This window comes from Myotis daubentonii, chromosome 6 (assembly GCF_963259705.1).
Source record: "Myotis daubentonii chromosome 6, mMyoDau2.1, whole genome shotgun sequence".
NCBI classification, from domain to species: Eukaryota; Metazoa; Chordata; class Mammalia; order Chiroptera; family Vespertilionidae; genus Myotis; species Myotis daubentonii.
In genome coordinates, this window is record NC_081845.1 from 87,476,489 (window position 1) to 87,484,507 (window position 8,019).

Here is an 8,019-nt window from a genome sequence, read left to right on the forward strand (position 1 = left end):
AATTCAGGCCACAACATTAGTAACAACGAAACAGAATTTCCGGAGGATGAGGCCCAGAAATCAGGATTTAAAAAAGATTCCCAGGTGATTCTAATGTGCAGCCAAGGTTGAGAACCACTACCTTATCCAGTCCTGGGCCCACCTCCCCCTCTGTCCCCAGAGCTCCCAGCGTTTGCACCTCTCTTAGGCGTCCCTTCCCTTGGGTCTCTGCTCTCCTGAAGCCGGTCTTCTCTTCCTCCCTGGACAGGTGGGCTCTCTGAGGTCAGGTGTGCAATCACAGGAAGCTGCTGACATGTTTGCTGGGGTGTAGGGAGATGCTTTGCCCACGCGAGGGGTCTGACTACTGGACAGCCCTAGGTCTCATCACCTCAGCTGGGGGAGGGGGAGCATTGAATTTGATTGACAGCTATTTGGAGACCTGAAGTAGGCTGGGGGAGAGCAGCAGCCTTTGCAGTGGTTCTCAACCTTCTGGCCCTTTAAACACAGTTCCTCATGTTGTGACCCAACCATAAAATTATCTTCGTTGCTACTTCATCACTGTAATGTTGCTACTGTTATGAATCGTAATTTAAATATCTGATCTGCAGGATGGTCTTAAGCGACCCCTGTGAAAGGGTCGTTCGCCCGCCAAAGGGGTCGCGACCCACAGGTTGAGAACCGCTGCTTTAGAGCCTGGGGGAGGGGCTCTTCTGCCCTAAACGGCCCCTCCCTTAACCCTGAGAGGATGGATAGCAGAACTGCCGAGGGTTGGGGAAGCGAAGCCAGAGCTCCTACACCTCCCACATCACTGTTTCCCTTTCTCAGGCATTTTAAGAGCTCAGACTCAAACCCTTCAAGGGCTTTTGAAACAATTAGATTTGCAAGTGCCCGGCGCTCAGTCTAATTGCTTAAAAGCCACTTCAGGCTCCAACTGACCCAGAGTAAAGCCTGTTGAGGGGACCAGGAGGCGAAGAGACCCGAGACACTCTGTCGCCCTGTTTCCCCAGCTTTTTTGGGTGACGAGGGCCTGGGCCAGAGGTGATGCCAGAAAGAGGCCTTCGACTGTCCCCAGCTGGCAGGGGCACTGTCATCCCCTGTCCCTGACCCCTCGCCCCCAGGAAGTCCCTTACATATAATCCTCCTCTCATATACCCTCCCATGCCATTCCCAGCATCTTCACCAACAGTGTTCAGAGTTAGAAAGCGATTAACCCCAGGCAAGCAGGTCCAGGTGCCTCAGAGGGCAAAGCTGCCTGACTCAAGGATGATGCCGTCCCCGTCCCCGCCCCCCCCCCCCCCCCGCAAGGGGGCACCAGGAGCTTTCGCACTCTCCAAGTCAGTCCCATCTCTCCGTGCCTTCCGCATTGCTCTTTCCTCACATCCTGGTTCCTGTTTAAAATTCTCTCTGGCCCAAGACCTTGTACTGCTGCATATCAGATACAGTCACCTCCTCCCTGCAGCCTTCCAGGGCCTCCATCCTCTAACCCCGCCTCCCCTGGCCCAGCCCCCCTCTGTGCCTCTTTGTGTGCTGTGTGCTTGCCACCACTCTCACCATCCAAACGCAGACCCTGTTTATGTACCCAGCACCAGGCTTGGGGGGGGGGGGGGGGGGAAACAGACAATGGGATTGATGGGCCAAGGATCCTGCTCTGAGAATGACATGCTTTAGTTGGAACATGGAAACATAAACAGATTTGTTCAGTTCTTTGCCAAATATTTGTTGAGCACCTATTATGTGCCAGCTGCTGTTCCAGGATGTTGAGGTGAACAAAACAGATGAAGTCCCCAGCTCACGGAGCTCGCATCGTTGGAGGAGAGGCAGGCAGTGATGCCTAAGCAAAGTGTTGGCTGATCTGCCAGGTGGAGGAGCGTGGAGGGAACAGAGTGGTGGAGGAGGAAGGACTTGGAGGTGGGACATTTTAGCAGAGACCGGAGTGAAGGGAGGGGAGAGCCTGCACCCAGGCCCCGAGGCAGAGCTGCCCCTGAGCTCAAGGAGGAACCAGAGGCTGTGTGACTGGAGGAGAATGAGCGAGGGGGAGGGATGGGCCCCATGACATGGGGCTGCAGTCTTAGCAAGGTCTTTGGATTTTAGGGTGAGATGGGAGCCCCTGGGGATGTTGAGCAGGGGTGACAGGAGCAAGCATAGGCTTTAGAAGGCTGGCTTCGGACAGCCTGGACTGAGGGCAGGAGGAACAGATGGAGACCAGTTAGGAGGCTACTGCAGTAGTCCAGGGAGAGATGGAGATGGTTGGGCTGGGGCACTGGGAAGAGATCATTATAATACAGTGCAGACACTCTGTTATGAAAGCACAAGTTAGGAAGCCCTGGTGGACCTGGAGACACGGCCGGGCTGTTGACAGAAAGGATTGCTGGAGGTTTGATCACAGACTGAATCTTAAATGACCAAGAACTAGCCCAGAGAGGAGACGGGAGATGGGCCAGAGGGGACAGCAGGAGCTGGGGTGGATGTCCCCATGTTGCAGGGGCCAGGGATCAGCGTAGATGAGCCAGGGCGCCACTTAGAGACAGGGCAGGGTGTGGGTGGGGCTGGAGGGGCGGGAGGGGTGGGGGGTGAACACCAAGGGCCAGGAGCCACTTGAAGGGTTTGGGCAGCCGGGAGCCACAGAGGGTGTCAAGCCTGCCCCTGTGTGATCCAGTTTGTGCTGGAGAAAGATCGTTCTGGCTGCGGAGAAGGGGAGGGCAGGGCGGAGGGCTGCTATGGGGACCCCTGACAGATGAGAGAGGCCTGAACCGCAGGAGCTGTGTTTAGAAAAGGAAGTCACCGAAATGGTCAGACGTTGGCTGAGGGGTAAAGGGAGCGGAAGGCGGCAGGACCGAAGAGGGACCCACGTTCAGCTCCAGGGCCTCTAGCCTGGGTGTGCCAGGCAAGGGGGGGTTACTTAGGGCCCTCCTCTGGGCCTCCTCACAGGGCAAGGAGCCTGTAGAGCCCACGGGGAACCCCCTTCCTTCCAGATCATTCTTCAGATACCTAGGGCCCCCGAATTCTCGTGTGCAACCCGTGCAGGCCGCCTCCCCAGGGCCAGCCTGTGCTTCCTCTCCCCGAGCTGAACGCAGGGGATGTGCAGAGAGCTTGTGCGTGCGGACTGGGCGTCACGCGTGTGCTGCTCAAGCTCTTCACGGCTCAGGTGGAGCCGGGGATGGGAAGGGAAGGCGGGCCGCCCGGGAGCAGGGGCTGGGGGCAAGAGGCAGTTCCTCCCTGTGAACTGAGAAATGGACATTTGAGCCCGGCCTTCTAGATCTTTAGAAGGTGTGTGTCAGCATGGGAGCATACAACATATTTTACTTAACAGTTTGTTAACTTGATTTATACCTTTTAAGTATTTAGACCTATGGAATGTGGGTCTCCATATTGTTTTTTTGTGTTTATTTTTTTGTACCTTTGCCTGGTCCAGGAGGGGTGAGTGGAAAACTCCCCAGGCCAGGATCCTGTCTTATTTGCCAATTCACTCTCCCTCCCGCACCCCCATCCCTGGCCCCTGGGCCTTGGTAATTTCCACGGAGCTGGAGAGAGAATCAGATCCCAGCCTGATAGTGAGAAATTCGGACTTCGTGTGGCCTCAGGGGAAGGTTGGTCAGAACTACAGGGGCCTTTGGCTGGTGAGGCCTGGGCAGGGCTGGGGGTTGGGAGCCGGACCCAGGCTGACCCTTTAGGATGGAGTGGCCTGGGCTGGTTACTCAGCCCTCAGGGCTCCAGGCCCTTTCTTGCAGGACCGGACAGTGGTAATAACCCCAATTACCCCTACCACCCAGGTCCCGGGGGAAGCTGCAGTGCCTGCCTGCCCTGTCGTCAGTGCTGTAACAGATTTGTCATCACGATCACATAAAATGGCCCCGGGAGGCGGTTTACGCCAAGCTGAGGGCCAGCTCCCGGCAGGAAGAGTCCGAGTTGGTTTTGGTGCCAGATCTTTCTCTTCCCACTTTCAGAGTCCCCCCTGGGCCCCTCCCGACCCCCCACCAGGGCTGTCTCATGTTCGGGCAGCTCCCCTGTTCTCTGACTCTTCAACGCCACCGTCTACATCCTCTCATTCCTTGGAAGCTTTGCCAAGCAGCTCACTTGCATATTCCTGAGGCCCCTGCTCCCAGGACAGTATCGATGGGTGAGGACGGGCCCTCACACAGGATCGCATTCAGTCCTGGTGGTAAGCCCAGGAGGGGGCCAGGCGCTGCGAGCCCTCCCTCTTTTGCACGTGTAGACACTAGAGCAGAGAGAGGTGAAGTCACTTGCCCGGGAGGTCTCAGTGGGTAAGTTACTGAGCGGGGACCAGAACCCAGGAATGTGTGGTGGAGTCTGCTCTCCTTCCCGCGAGGGAGCCAGCCTTATTCAGAGCTCCCGTGACACTCCTGTTTGGTGGAGTGGAGACCTGGAGACAGGCCCCGGCCCCAAGGGCGCCTCCCACGGGGCACGGCAGGCCCTGAGGGTGATGGTGGGCTGACGTTCGGTTTGTGGGGGAGAGGAAGTTCTTCTGGTTTCCTTCGGATTACAGCGGAGGACGCTTCCAGGCAAAAGCAAACAAACAGGTAACCAGCTCTGCTCCCCGGGCCCGGGCGACGCGGGGTCTGGCAAGGAAGGCACGTTGTGTGCTGGAAACTCTGAGGGGAGCGCCTTTGATGGTGCGGGTTCCAGTTCAAGGGGACTCTGTCAGGGGAAGCAGCTGCCCCTTCCCCACCCCCACCCCGGCTCAGCCCACAGCCTTCTCAAATGGGGACCACAGACATGGCGACATGGGCTCCCTGGAGAGCTGCCCAACTTGGGGGCGAAAGCCCATGAAATGGCACTCAGTCGTTTTCTTGTTGGTGGAGACAGAAACATTTGGATCTGGCCCCTGCCCCCCGGAGCTCACAATCTCATAGGAAGAAGGACACACACACACACACACACACACACACACACACACACACGGAACATCACGGAATCCGGAATGAGCATCAGTGGCACACAGTAGGCACGCCGTCATTATTTGCCGTTGGCCCTGTGCTGAGCTCACTGTGTGACCCAGGGCCAGTTAGGTCACTTGCCCGCTCTGGTTGTGGCTTCTCATCCATAAGCTGAGGAAGTGGGCATTGATCACTGGGTGAAATCTTGATTTTCCTCTTAGCAACAGGATCTGCGTTTCTAATGAAATCCCAGCCAGGGTTCCTAGGGCGGCTCAGCTTCTGGAGGCGGGAGCCCCTGGCCTGTGTCTTCCTCTTCCTGTCAGGTGCTTCCCCAGGGCACCGAGGTGTCTCTGACAGTGAGGCCCGAGCCACATGGAAAGAGCTCGGGACCCGCCTCGTGGGGAAGTCGCGATGGGCTTGAAGGCCAGAGGATTTCAGGTGTGGGGAGGGCGGACCAGGCAGGACGTGAGGAAAGATGCAGAGACTGGGGCGGGCAAAGTCCATGTGGGCACAGAGCCAGCCTGGCTGGAACGGCGAGTCCTGTCTGCGAGGAGGGGGAAAGGACCCACGAAAGGGGACCCCAGGAACATCTAGGGGTGAGGATCATTTCTGCAATAGTTGGGAACACAAGGCTGGGCCCCCTTCCTGCAGGAGGAGGAAGAGGCTGCTGTGAGGGGAGGAAGGAGCTGGCACCGAGGGCACAGCAGTGATCACCGTGTCCACAGTGTCGGAGCGCTGTGTGCAGCGTGAGCCGAGGTCACGTACAGAAAGCCCAGAGAGCAGAGAACGCCTCACCGTGCGGGACGCTGCATGAGCCTGTGCAGACCCCAGCGGGCCCTGATTGCCAAAGCTGTGCATCCCCCCTGGCTCCTGCCCTCGCCCGGGTAGTGGTGGCCTAGCAGGTCACCGCCCCTATGCCTAACAGTTAAGGTGACTATGAGCTGTGTGTGTGGGTGTGTGGGGAGTGTTGTTGCAGGTGTCTTTCGGCCACTCCCTGACACACACACACACACACGCACACACACACACTGTCCTTCAGTTCTGTCTCTGTTGCTGGATCATTCCTGGCCATCCCACCCCCTGCTCCAAGCCCGCACCTTGCTCTAGCCTCCTCCCTTCCCTTTCCCTGAGCCCCCGGCCCTCCCACTCACCGTAAATCTGCAGTGTCTGTGGGGGTGGGGGTGGGGAGGGGCCGTGGTGGAAACGCAGGCAGGAACCAACCCCAGCTAATTTAAACGGCGATAAATCTCTGTCTATCAGGTTTGTTGTGAGCACAAACATTGCCAAACAAGGGCCCAGATGGCCTGCAGGCCCTCCTCCCCTCGGTCTGCAGAGCTTTAAATGGAAGTGGTTGCTCTACACATCTATTTACTACATGGGAGCGCCTGCGTCCAGGGGTGCTTGGCCAGGAAACAGGGGACCGACCAGGTGGGAACCCTCTGCAGCCCACACCTGAGCAGGACTTTTCTGGCCAGTCCCTAACCTCCGCCTCCCCCCGGGGCCTGCAGATGGCTCCAGGTGAGGCCTCTCTGACACAGGTTGCTTGGGGGAGGGGAAGGGAAGAGGCCACCCCCCTGGGCTGATGTTCAGGCCTCAACCTGCTGAGTTCCCAGACACACAGCCCTGGGCAGCCAGACCCAGCTCCTCCCTGTTGTTTTCAAACTTCTTCACCCTCTGCCCAGAACTTTCCCTTCTTCCCTCTGGCCAGTTAGAGCCTACCCAGGCCTTCAAGCCCAAGCCAAGCCCCACCCCCTCCAGGAAACCTCCCCACCCCTGGCCCTCATGGACCTCTCTGGGCTCCATTCCTTCCACACTGGCCCCGGGAGCCCAGTGTGGTCAGTATGAGACAGCTGCTTCACGGTGGACAGGCCTGAGCGCACAGCCTGGCTCTACCACTAAACAGAGGGACCTGGGCAGGCTAATCTGTCAGCCTCAGGTTCTTACCCTGTAAAATCGGTATCACTATGGGATGGCTGTGAAGTTGAATGAAGTGAGTGCAGAACGGGGCACAGCCTCAGAGCTCCATGCTTGTCAGCATTTACTATTGGTGCCACCCAGACGTGACTGGGTAGCACGCTTCTCTATGCCCTGCCTTTTCAAAGAGACGTGTATGTGCGTGCGCGCGTGTATGTGTGTGTGCATGTGTATGTGTGTGTGTGCGCGCGTGTGTGTGTGTTCATGCATGCATGCGTGAGCACGTGTGTGTGTTTGGGGGTGTTGTGGGAGAGGGTTGGTCCTAGTTTGGGTCCTCTGAAAACATTTTGGGACCAGAACTTGAGTGCATGTAGTTTATTTGGAAGCTGGAGCTGGGAAGGGAAGGAAAGCAGGTAATGAAGGGTGGTTAATGAGAGCTCATCTCTGGGCGATGGGACTTGCTGGGGAAGCGTGAGGACACATCATAGAATTGCTCCGCCCACTGAGCATTTATCCACCCACTCCTGCCCCTCTTTAGTTGAGGGCTGTCCCTGGGACCGTAAACCCCTGGCACTTCTGAGCTGCCCTGTGGGCTGAGCACAGCTCCCATAGGCCCAGCACTAGAGAAACTGTGAGGTGAGAAGCAGAAAGGCTGGTTGGGGTGGGCAATTCCAGGCTCATGGTCCGCTGGCCATCACAGCAGCAGATGAACTGAGAGGCTGGCCCAGGGGGCATGAGGGGGGGCATGAGGTGTGGCATCAGTCGCCTCCTCTGCTGAAGCCTGCCCTTGCCTATCTCCCAGCCTCCAGCACAGTTTTGCACGCAGTAGGCAAACCATCATTATTTGTGGCCAAAGGAGGTTTGGGCTCAGAGCCGAGAAAACCTGGACTCTCCCCACTGCTCAGTTTTGAACTCATTGTGTGATGCTGAGCAAGACCATGACCGCTCTGGCCCGGCCGGCGTGGCTCAGTGGTTGAGCGGCCACCTATGAATCAGGAGGTCACGGTTTGATTCCCGGTCAGGGCACATGCCCGGGTGCGGGCTCGATCTCCAGTGTGGGGAATGCAGGAGGCAGCCGATCGATGATTCCCTCATCACTGACATTTCTATCTCTCTTTCCCTCTCCCTTCCTCTCTGAAATCAATAAAAATATACTTAAAAAAAAAAACACATGACCACTCTGGGCCTCATCTGCTCCTTCTGTAAGAGTGGGACGTTGCCACCTTCTCTG